This window comes from Mustelus asterias, chromosome 9 (genome assembly GCF_964213995.1).
Source record: "Mustelus asterias chromosome 9, sMusAst1.hap1.1, whole genome shotgun sequence".
Classification (NCBI taxonomy): Eukaryota; Metazoa; Chordata; class Chondrichthyes; order Carcharhiniformes; family Triakidae; genus Mustelus; species Mustelus asterias.
In genome coordinates this window covers 5,288,186-5,301,023 of record NC_135809.1, presented here as the reverse complement: position 1 = coordinate 5,301,023, position 12,838 = coordinate 5,288,186, and the positions used below count along the sequence as shown (strand labels likewise).

The window sequence follows — 12,838 nt, the reverse complement described above, 5'->3', positions numbered from 1 at the left end:
AAGGAGACCGTTAGGCCCATCAAGTCTGCACTGGCCACAATCCCACTCAGGCCCTATTCCCATAACCCCACATATTTACCCTGTTAATCCTCTGACACTAAGGGGCAATTTAGCATGGCCAATCACCCTAACCTGCACATCTTTGGGAGGAAACCGGAGCACCCGGAGGAAACCCACGCGGACACTGGGAGAACATGCAAACTCCACACAGACAGTGACCCGAGCCGGGAATTGAACCCGGGTCCCTGGCGCTGTGAGGCAGCAGTGCTAACCACTGTGCCGCCGGCGTGGAGTGACATCAATGGGAATTCCCGCTGACAGCGGTGGGAGCAGAGAATCCCGTCGCTAGCAAACAACGCGCCGCCTCCCCGCCAGTGGGAAACACGTGGCTGGGCAGTGGAGAACCTGGCCCGTGATGACGAGCCTTGGTGAAATTGCACCGCGCAGTGTGAACCCACAAAGACCTCTGATCATTGCCCCTGCTGCTCTCTCTCCAGCTGCTGCTGCTGCTCTCATTTCCTTTGTGCTTTGCTTGGCTCCAGTTTAAGTTCGGGCTCATTGCTTTCCACTTACTGGTGACTCACTTTTCCAGTCAACAAGTTGCGACACGGTTTGCGACTCAGCGATCAGTCAACCGCCTGTAAGAACACAGTCCGTTCCTGTTCAATAAAATTCAAATTCAGAGCTAAGCACTGGAGACAGGATTGTGGGTGGAGTGCAGATTATGAGGAATTCATTGACAGTGCAAGGTCATTTGGAAATACAGCAGCGCAGTCAATTGCTTCACATCAGCTTCAGCTTATTTTTTATTCATTTGTGGGACACGGGCATCACTGGCTGGGCCAGCATTTATTGCCCATCCCTAGTTACCCTTGGGAAAGTGGTGGTGAGCTGCCTTCTTGAACCCACTGCAGTCCGTGTGGTGAAGGTACACCCACGGTGCCATTAGGGAGGGAATTCCAGGATTTTGACCCAGCGACTGTGAAGGAACGCTGACATATTTCCAAGTCAGGATGGTGAGTGGCTTGGAGGGGAACTTGCAGGTGGTGGTGTTCCCGTGTATCTGCTGCCCTTGTCCATCTAGTTGGAAGTGGTGGTGGGTTTGGAAGGTGCTGTCTAAGGATCTTTGGTGAATTGCTGCAGTTTGGAACGAGAAACAGTTAGGTCGAGTGGAAAGTCTAGAGCGTTTGCCTCCCAACCAGTGCGCTGTGAAAACCCCCCAAGTGTTCCATGGAGAAAGATTCCAAATGATTAAAAGTTCATGTAATTAGACTAAAACAAACCTTCATCTTCAGCTCTGTAGTCAGCATCTCCAAGACCTGATGAATCTCGGGCCTCCCGCGCAGGCTCAGACTGGGAAAGAGCTGTACAGGCGTGGTTTAGATATTTTATATTGGTCAGGCCCATGCACATGGCAACAGGACTTGGAGCTGCAGACAAAGGCCCCCCATGCTCCCGCACAAAAAGCCAAAACTCAAAAAGGGCGCATAAGTATTACTTTCTACCAGTGCTCTAGAGACATTGGAATGATCCCTCATAAGACCATAAGACATAGGAGCAGAATTAGGCCACTCGGTCCATCGAGTCTGCTCCGCCATTCAATCATGGCTGATATTTTTCTCATCCCCATTCTCTGCCTTTTCCCCATAACTCCTGATCCCCTTATTAATCAAGAACCTATTTATCTATGTCTTAAAGACACTCAGTGACCCCTTGTTAGAGCAGAGAAGGATACAGGAAGATTACACAGGGGTGTTCAGAATCATCTTTTTCCCAGGTCAGAAATGACGAACACAAGGGGTCACAAGTTCAAGGTAAGGGGGAGCAAGGTTCAATACAGATATGCGGGGGACGTATTTTACACAGAGGGTGGTGGGGGCCTGGAATGCACTCCCAAGCAAGGTGGTTGAGGCAGACACGTTAGGATCATTTAAGACTTATCTAGATAGCCACATGAACAGACTGGGAATAGAGGGATACAAACGGATGGTCTAGTTAGGAACACATGATCGGTGCAGGCTTGGAGGGCCGAAGGGCCTGTTCCTGTGCTGTACTGTTCTTTGTTCTTTGTTCCGGTTCTGACTAAGGAGAAACTCATTTCGGTGACAGGAGGGTTAGTAACCACAGGACACAGATTGAAGATAAATGCAGAAGAACCAAAGAAGCAGATGAGGATGACTTAATGCAGAGAGTTGTTGTTGCTGTGATCTGGAACGTTCCGGCTGATAAGGAAGCAGAAACAGATTCAGTAACTTTCAAAAGGGAATTGGATAAGTACTTGGATAAAGGAAAACATTATAGGGCTGTGGGGAAAGAGGACGGCCATTTGGACCGCTCCTACAAAGAGCTAGTAGAGGTACGATGGGCTGAATGGCCCTATGCTACTAGGGAAACTCTTGCCCTCCCGTGGTGAACACTCTTGATTGCTGTGATGTGACTCACTATTCCTTTGGAATGGAGGTGTTGTAACCACACAGACATCCCTGGGAGAGGGAAAGCTACAGATATGGAGCGGGAAGTTGGAGCTAATCACAAAGTACGTTGGAGGCCACAGGAGTGATAAAACTGTGCATTCATCAGTTGAAATCTCTGTGTGTTCTGGCTGCTCAATTCCTGGCTCCTGACCAGGAGATAACAGGATGTGAAGAGCAGGTTATATTCTGTCTGCAGTTATTATAGGGATAAGCACAGTTACATCATCACATTTAATCCAACTAGCTCCTTCTTCATTCAAACCTATGATTCCCAGCACAGAAGCCTGTAATCACCCCCGGTGTATGCTATTCTACAGAAAGTATCAAAAAGCTAGTTATTTACATTGTGATTCAGTATGATAGAACATTGCACAAAGCCAGGATGGAACACTCTCCATTCGCCTGGGTGCAACTCCAACCACACTCAAGAAGCTCGACACCATCCAGGACAAAGCAGCCGCTCCCCATCCTAACCCATCCTCCACAATAAACACTCACCACAGTGCATCGACAAGATGCATTGCAGCAACTCACCAAGGCTCCTTCAACAGCACCTTCCAGACACACAACCTCTACCATCTAGGAAGATAAGAGCAGCAGATACCTGGGAACACCACCACCTGGAGATTCCCCTCCAAACCGCACACTGACTTGATTTGATTTATTATTGTCACATGTATCAGTATACAGTGAAAAGTATTGTTTCTTGCGCGCTATGCAGACAAAGCATACCGTTCATAGAGAAGGAAAGGAGAGGGTGCAGAATGTAGTGTTACAGTCATAGCTAGGGTGTAGAGAAAGATCAACTTAATGCAAGGTAAGCCCATTCAAAAGTCTGACAGCAGCAGCTGTTCTTGAGTCGGTTGGTGCATGACCTCAGACTTTTGTATCCTCTTCCCGACGGAAGAAGGTGGAAGAGAGAATGTCCGGGGTGCGTGCGATTCTAATTACGCTGGCTGATTTGCCGAGGCAGCGGGAAGTGTAGACGGATTCAATGGATGGGAGGCTGGTTTGCGTGACGGATTGGGCTACATTCAGGACCTTTTGTAGTTTCTTGCGGTCTTGGGCAGAGCAGGAGCCATACCAAGCTGTGATACAACCAGAAAGAATGCTTTCTATGGTACACCTGTAAAAGTTGGTGAGAGTTGTAGCTGACATGCCAAATTTCCTGAGTCTTCTGAGAAAGTAGAAGCGTTGGTGGGCTTTCTTAACTATAGTGTCGGCATGGGGGGGACCAGGACAGGTTGTTGGTGATCTGGACACCTAAAAACTTGAAGCTCTCGACCCTTTCTACTTCGTCCCCATTGATGTAGACAGGGACATGTTCTCCTTTACGCTTCCTGAAGTCGATGACAATCTCCTTTGTTTTGTTGACATTGAGGGAGAGATTATTGTCGCTGCACTATCCTGACTTGGAAATATATCGCCATTCCTTCACTTTCACTGGGATAAAAATCCTGGAACTCCCTCCCTAACAGCACTGTGGGTGTACCTACACCACATTGACTGAAGCGGTTCAATCATCACCTTCTCAAGGGCAATAAGTGCAGACCGTGCCAGAGACATCAACACTCAATTTTTTTCAAACCACTGATTAACTGGTTACAAGTGTCTCTGGGGTTCAAAACCATTAACATGGTGATGTTGAACCCCCTTTTAATTCTTTCATAGGATGTGGGCGTCACCGGCTGGGCCAGCACTTATCACCCATGCCTAATTGCCCTTGAACTGAGTGTCTCACTCGGCCATTCCAAAGGGCAGTTAAGAGTCAACCACATTGCTGTGGCTCTGGAGTCACATGTAGGCCAGACCGGGTAAGGACGGCAGATTTCCTTCCCTAAAGGACATTAATGAACCAGAATGGGTTTTTACATTTTTAAGAAATGGTTTCATTTTCATCAGACGATTAATTCCAGGGCATTTTAAAATTTCACCAGCTGCCGTGGTGCGATTCGAACCCGGGTCCCCAGAGTGATACCAGTGACAATACCACTGTGCCTCCGCATCCCCTGCAGCTGGTAGAGGCATCCCTGAATCCAATCGAGTTGGTGGGGAGGATGAACTCAGTGTAGGAAGGGGTGAGGTAGACCCGAGTTGGCAGGGTCAGCATGGAGAAGCTTTGTTTCTGGAGGTGACAAGTCCTGTTCCCAGAGAGGCTCTTGTATTTGTTGCGGTCAGTACACACTTCTGGCTGGTGAAACCTCTTGTTGGTGCATTACAGACTCCTCCCTACTCATCTGGAAGGGGTGCAGAGGAGATTCACCAAGATGCTGCCTGAGATGGAACATTTAAGTTATAAGGAGAGGTTGGATAGGCTTGGGTTGTTTTTTCTGGAGCAGAGAAGACTGAGGGGCGACCTGATTGAGGTGTTCAAGATTATGAGGGGCATGGACAGGGTGGATAGAGAGCAGCTGTTCCCCTTAGTTGAAGGGTCAGTTATGAGGGGACACAAGTTAAAAGTGAGGGGTGGGAGGTTTAGGGGGGATTTCAGGAAAAACGTCTTTACTCAGAGGGTGGTGAGGGTCTGGAATGCGCTGCCTGGGAGGGTGGGGGAGGCAGGATGCCTCACATCCTTTAAAAAGTACCTGGATGAGCACTTGGCACATCATAACATTCAAGGCTATGGGCCAAGTGCTGGCAAGTGGGATTAGGTGGGCAGGTCAGGGCCTTTCATGCATTGGTACAGACTCGATGGGCTGAAGGGCCTCTTCTACACTGTAGTATTCTGTGATCCTGTAATCAATCAAACCCTCTGGAAGTCCAGTGCTGTGCAGCGAGGGACATGAGAGAAAGAACTTGCATTTATATAACCTCTTTCACATCCAAAGAGCATTGCAGCCAATTAAAATACTTCTGAGGTGCAGTCGCCGTTGCAATATAGGAAATGTGGAAGCCAATTTGTACACGGCAAGCTTCCACAAACAACAACACAATATGGACTGGAAAATATGTTTCACTAATGTTGGATGAGGGATAAAGATTGGACTGTGAATTCCCTGGAGTGACACGGACTGTGGTGAATTTGGACACAGGACACAGGGAAGCGCTGGAATTTTTGTGGTGTGTCATCACTTCTGCTGGCATACATTACCATGGCAGCGTTCCACAATGAGCCAATAGGAACAAATACAAAAATATAAGACAGACTCAGGCTGGGCGAGGACAGGACGGTACAGCCTGTTCCCCACACCTTGCGTCAAGGACAGCTGAATCAAAGGTAACAAATCCACGCACCCTTTTTTACAACACTTGTTGCTCTAAAGTGGGTCGGTTTAATGGTCCAGGCACTTTGAGAAGCCAGACAGATGGTACATTTGTGAGGTACACTCTGGATCTCCATGGTTACAGGCCATTGTCTAGGATGAACAATAATGGACGAAGTAGACATACACACCTCACACACATTGGGCGACACGGTGAAACAGTGGTTAGCACTGCCACCTCACAGTGCCAGGGACCCGGGTTCGATTCCCAGTTTGGGTCACTGTCTGTGTGGAGTCTGCATGTTCTCCCTGTGTCTGTGTGGGTTTCCTCCAGGTGCTCCAGTTTCCTCCCACAGTCCAAAAGACGTGCTGGTTAGGGTGCATTGGCCGTGCTAAATTCTCCCTCAGTGTACCCGAACAGGGCCAGAGTGTAGCGACTAGGGGATTTTCACAGTAACTTCATTGCAGTGTTAATGTAGCCTACTTGTGACTAATAATAAATAAACTTCAAATCCAACCCAGTGAGTGGCTTCCTCTAAGAGATAGAAACCTGCCAATCCACCTAACCTGCACATCTTTGGACTGTGGGAGGAAACCCACACAGACACGGGGAGAATGTGCAAACTCCACACAGACAGTGACCCAAGGCTGGAATTGAACCCGGGTCCCTGGCGTTGTAAGGCAGCAGTGCTAACCACTGTGCCACCCTGCCGCCCTGAAGCCCCCAATGCAGTACTGAGGAATGCTGCATTGTCTCAGTTACTGTCTTTCGGATGAGATGTTGAACCAAGGCCATGTCTGCCCCTCCTCAGGAGGATTTAAGACGTGGGGCGTTTTGCTGGCATGCTGGACAATGTTTCTCCAGCAGCTAAAACCACCAAAGCAGTTGAATTAGTCATTTATTTCATTGGAAGCTCTGTTTTCCAACAACACAGAGGCTTGGGGGTAGAGTCTGACTTTCTGGAAAAGAGGACTGAGTCTGACTTTCTGGAAAAGAGGACTGGAGAATGGCGAATGTTGTTCCTCTGTTTAAGAAAGGGAATAGAAATGACCCTGGTAATTATAGACCGGTTAGTCTTACTTCGGTGGTTGGTAAATTGATGGAAAAGGTCCTTAGAGATGGGATTTACGACCATTTAGAAAGATGCGGATTAATCCGGGATAGTCAGCATGGATTCATGAAAGGCAAGTCGTGCCTCACAAATTTGATAGAATTTTTTGAGGAGGTAACTAAGTGTGTTGATGAAGGTAGGGCAGTTGATGTCATATACATGGATTTTAGTAAGGCGTTTGATAAGGTCCCCCATGGTCGGCTTATGATGAAAGTGAGGAGGTGTGGGATAGAGGGAAAGTTGGCCGATTGGATAGGTAACTGGCTGTCTGATCGAAGACAGAGGGTGGTGGTGGATGGAAAATTTTCGGATTGGAGGCAGGTTGCTAGCGGAGTGCCGCAGGGATCAGTGCTTGGTCCTCTGCTCTTTGTGATTTTTATTAATGACTTAGAGGAGGGGGCTGAAGGGTGGATCAGTAAATTTGCTGATGACACCAAGATTGGTGGAGTAGTGGATGAGGTGGAGGGCTGTTGTAGGCTGCAAAGAGACATAGATAGGATACAAAGCTGGGCTGAAAAATGGCAAATGGAGTTTAACCCTGATAAATGTGAGGTGATTCATTTTGGTAGGACTAATTTAAATGTGGATTACAGGGTCAAAGGTAGGGTTCTGAAGACTGTGGAGGAACAGAGAGATCTTGGGGTTCATATCCACAGATCTCTAAAGGTTGCCACTCAAGTGGATAGAGCTGTGAAGAAGGCCTATCGTGTGTTAGCTTTTATTAACAGGGGGTTGGAGTTTAAGAGCCGTGGGGTTATGCTGCAACTGTACAGGACCTTGGTGAGACCACATTTGGAATATTGTGTGCAGTTCTGGTCACCTCACTATAAGAAGGATGTGGAAGTGCTGGAAAGAGTGCAGAGGAGATTTACCAGGATGCTACCTGGTTTGGAGGGTAGGTCTTATGAGGAAAGGTTGCGGGAGCTAGGGCTGTTCTCTCTGGAGCGGAGGAGGCTGAGGGGAGACTTAATAGAGGTTTATAAAATGATGAAGGGGATAGATAGAGTGAACGTTCAAAGTCTATTTCCTCGGGTGGATGGAGCTATTACAAGGGGACATAACTATAGGGTTCGTGGTGGGAGATACAGGAAGGATATCAGAGGTAGGTTCTTTACGCAGAGAGTGGTTGGGGTGTGGAATGGACTGCCTGCAGTGATAGTGGAGTCAGACACTTTAGGAACATTTAAGCGGTTATTGGATAGGCACATGGAGCACACCAGGATGATAGGGAGTGGGATAGCTTGATCTTGGTTTCAGATAAAGCTCGGCACAACATCGTGGGCCAAAGGGCCTGTTCTGTGCTGTACTGTTCTATGTTCTAACTCCAGTGAAGTTTAATTTTCTTCACTATCCTGCATTTCGTACAATCCCACAGTGAGGACCTACCCCAGTGATTGCACTTTGAAACACACATTGATTGTCCGTGAAGCGATTACGGACTTTCCTGAAGTCGTGATTGGTTTTTGGAAATTGTACCTTCTCTCTTTCTGTCAAGAAGTGGACAATCCCCTTGGCTGAATGAAAACAACCATTAAAATCACCGTTGAATGGTGTAGTTGTTAAAAAATTCTCCTCCCATTCATCTCTATGGATACATGGAAGTAAATATTTCATGATGGAACCTAGCAGGCACTGAACTTCCTGTTGTAATGTTTGCACCCTACTCTCTGTTAATTATTAATCTAAACGCATTCATTTCAGCCTGCCTACTTGCTGAAGGCAGTATCCCAGCCACTAACGTTTCTAAGACCCCTTTCTCATTCTTGTTGATCAGTACTCATTCCCAAACTGGAGTAGGGAGCGGGGAACACTTTGAGAATGAAATTCACCATTCCCAAGGAAAATCAGTGTCTGCTTCCAGCCTTCTCAATAACATAGAAACTAGAAGCATCAAATTCAATATCCTGATCCCCCCCTTCCCCCCATATCCCTTGATCCCTTTAACCCCAAGAGCGATATCTAATTTCTTCTTGAAATCACATAACGTTTTGGCTTCAACTACTTTCTGTGGGAGTGAATTCCACACATTCACCACCCTCTGGGAGAAGAAATTTCTCCTCACCTCAGTTCTAAAAGGTTTACCCCTTATCCTCAAACTATGACCCCTAGTTCTGGACTCCCCCACCATTGGGAACATTCTTTCTGAATCTACCCTGTCTAACCCTGTTAGAATTTTATAAGTTTCTATGAGATCCCCTCTTGCTCTTCTAAACTCCAGTGAATATAATACTAACCGACTTAGTCTCTCCTCATATGACAATCCTGCTATCCCAGGAATCAGCCGGGTAAACCTTCGCTGTACTCCCTCTGTAGCAAGGACATCCTTCCTCAGATAAGGACAACAAAATTGCACACAATACGCTCGCCAACTCTGGTTGGCCTTATTCCTGGGGATTTAGTCACATGACCACCTTCATCCAACTGCCCCGCCTCCCGTTATTGGACGCTCAACCAATCAATCTGCAGGATCCCCCCACCCCCACCCCCCCAGATTTTCCTGCAATTATCACCCTATCTGTCCTGCATCAGCCTGTCTTCCTGCGTCCAATTGGACACTGAAAAGACAATTCCTCCCTGATTGGGTGCCTTCTGGCTGTTGGCCAAACAACCTTTCCCCATCTCTTGTTGTTATTATCCGGCAGGTGTTAATTTCTGGGCAAAGGAAATCCCAGACGGATGGCTGGCCATCGCAGCTGTTTTCTATTCATGTCTTCCTACGAGAGGATGGGCAGGATTTTCCAAAGTGCTCACAGAGGTTGCACACTCGAGATTCCTCTCCAGATATTCTGACACTCTGCACAAAAAACAATCTGGAGGCAATGGTCTTCACCATCGTGCTGGGGCCTGATGGAGCCAACAACACTGGCTCCACAGACATTGGGTACCCTGACCTGCACCGAAAGTAATACACCCTCCCCCCACCCCAGGAATAAGGAGAAGCCCCTTCCCCACACACACACATCAGGGCAACCCTGCACCCCCCTCCCCCACTGGATACAGAACCCCCCCCACCTCCCAGGATCAAGAGAACGCCACTCACACCCCATATGCACTGGGGCAGTCTCCAGTACACATGAGGGGAATCCGCCCCCCCCCCCCCGATGGAACTGCCCAGAGGGTCCACTCAGTATTGTCCCCAGGGTGATACTGCCAAGGTGCAGACATTTCCCCCTCCACCCCCTGGGGGCTGTACTTAACCGTGTGCTCCCGGACGGTTCCCTCCAACTGCTTCCCGTTTTTAAAAAGCTGTTATAAATCTCGCTGACATGACGTCACGTCGGCGAGTGGGGGGGATTCTAAATGTGGGGGAACGTACGGTGAGGAAGCCCGCTAATTATATTCAAATTTATTAAAATATATTTAAATAAAGGCCGAGAACCTTGTTATGTCACTGACAAGGGGGCGGGGGAAATCGGAAAAAAGAGATCTCGCTGGCGAGAGTCTCGCACACTGATTCTTGCAAGATTTTGCACCACATTGCTGATTGTGCTTACAATCAACACAGGCACAGAATCGCCCCCGATATATTTACTGAAATCAGCATTCACAAATTCCAGTAACAGTTTCAGCGATTTTAAAAATTAAATTAAAATATTTATTAACAAAAGAAAAGAAAAGTTAAAAACACAAGATTACATTGACACAGTTAAAATTAGCTTTACATAGCATTCCCAAAAGGATTTCCTACTTGGTTAGACTTGCAAACAAACACACAACAGATATTTAATCTCTTTTAAAGTCCTCTAATATTACCACAAGGCACCCACTGTTGCTGTAGGGAAGAAGTGTCCCCGGGGTTTCTCTCAATTGGAACACACTTCAGAACGAAACCCTGCTTTCTGAGAAAAAGCAGACATTTCTCTGGGTTGGCTGAGAACTGCTTCACTTTGCTTCCTTTCATAGCTCTCTCCCAGCACAGAGCACACTCCAAGAGGTCTGACATGGTCACTCCCCAACACAGCTCCCAACCTCTCTTTAAATACCTTTTTCCTCTTTCATCTTTTCCCATTGTCCTTATCCTTCTTTGAAATTTACCCTTCCCACAAAATAAGAACATAAGAAATAGGAGCAGGAGTAGGCCATGTAGCCCCTCGAGCCTGCCCTGCCATTCAATAAGATCATGGCTGATCTGAAGTGGATCAGTTCCACTTACCCGCCTGATCCCTATAACCCCTAATTCCCTTACCGATCAGGAATCCATCTATCCGTGATTTAAACATATTCAACGAGGTAGCCTCCACCACTTCAGTGGGCAGAGAATTCCAGAGATTCACCACCCTCTGAGAGAAGAAGTTCCTCCTCAACTCTGTCCTAAACTGACCCCCCTTCATTTTGAGGCTGTGCCCTCTAGTTCTAGTTTCCTTTCTAAGTGGAAAGAAGGAAATCTGCCGTCCTTACCTGGTCTGGCCTACATGTGACTCCAGAGCCACAGCAATGTGGTTGATTCCCAACTGCCCTCAGGCAACTAGGGATGGGCCCAGCCAGCGACGCCCATGTCCCACGAATGAATTTTTAAAAACCATACAGACACGCACATATAAATAGCCACACACACACGCAAACACACACTCTCATAGACACAGACACTCACTCACACACTCACAGACATACACACACACAGACAACTCACACAAATAAATGTACAGACACATGACAGAATAACACAAACCCCCAAAATATTCAAATATTTCACGCAGTGTAAATAACATACAGAACTGTTCAAAAAATGAGAAAAAAGCATTTTTATTTATTGGCCTTTCTGGTTTTGCTCCCAGGTTTTGCTGGCAACATTATCCTGGAAATTAATATTTAATTTCTGGAGACTCCGGACCAGGTTAAAACAATCTGTTTCCACTTGCAGCCTGACTGTCTGGGTGCTTTCTCTCTCGCAGTGGGTCTAGACTGTCAGTTTGTCCACGGTTTATTTAGCCGGGCTGCCAATGTTCTCTCCCTAAATCTGCAACAACTAAATCGTCCGCCTTGTCAGGTCAAGTTGTCCTGGTGTTCCTGTCTCAGATTATTCAGAGACTCTCCTCACCCATCACCCAGCCACCTCTGTTAGCTTACCCCAGGTCAGATGTCATTAACACATCAGCCAATAACTATTGATAAGCAATGAGAACTCAACACCTGAATCACTGAGTGTGTCACACTGTGACTCAGTGTCCTTGGCTGAGTTATTCAAAACCACCAGAATTCAGTCCTGGAATATTGTGTGCAGTTTTGGTGTCCTTGTCTGAGGAAGGATGTCCTTGCTATAGAGGGAGTACAGCGAAGGTTTACCAGGCTGATTCCTGGGGTGGCAGGTCTACCATATGAGGAGAGACTAAGTTGCTTAGAATTATATTCACTGGAGTTTAGAAGAGTGAGAGGGGACCTCAGAAACTTATAAAATTCGAACAGGATTAGACAGGGTAGATTCAGAAAGAATGTTCCCAATGGTGGGGGGAGTCCAGAACTAGGGGTCATAGTTTGAGGATACAGGGTAAACATTTTAGAACTGAGGTGAGGGGAAATTTCTTCACCCAGAGGGTGGTGAATGTGTGAAATTTACTACCACAGAATGTAGTTGAGGCCAAAACGTTGTGTGATTTCAAGAAGGAATTAGATATAGCTCTTGGGGCGAAAGGGATCAAGGGATATGGGGGGAAGGGGGGATCAGGATATTGAATTTGATGATCAGCCACGACCAAAATGAATGGTGGAGCAGGCTCGAAGGGCCGAATGGCCTCCTCCTGCTTCTAGTTTCTATGTTTCTCTGTTTAATTCAGTCCTTCCAATGAATGATGTAAAATACAAAATGATGCTTTCTCTGACTGGCTCACTGGGAGATGGTGGCACAATGGGTGAAGTCACTGGACAGTAACCCAGAGGCCCCGGCTATTACTCGGGAGACACGGGTTCAAACCCGGTCACGGCAGCTGGTGGGATTTGAATTGAAGGGTTAAATCTGGAATCGAGGCTGGGGTTTTCTAGCTGTTCAGGCTGGTCACACCAATGCCGATGGAATATTCCCGCTGCGGTTTTCCCGGCTGTGTGGGGTGGAGTC

At 47.3% G+C, this 12,838-nt stretch overlaps 1 protein-coding gene across 1 annotated transcript in view; it reads left to right on the top strand.

The window, feature by feature from the left end:
- Positions 1 to 12,838, top strand: part of pkp2 (plakophilin 2) — a 71,832-nt gene that overhangs the window by 41,304 nt on the left and 17,690 nt on the right. The gene's annotated exons all lie outside the window — the stretch shown is intronic.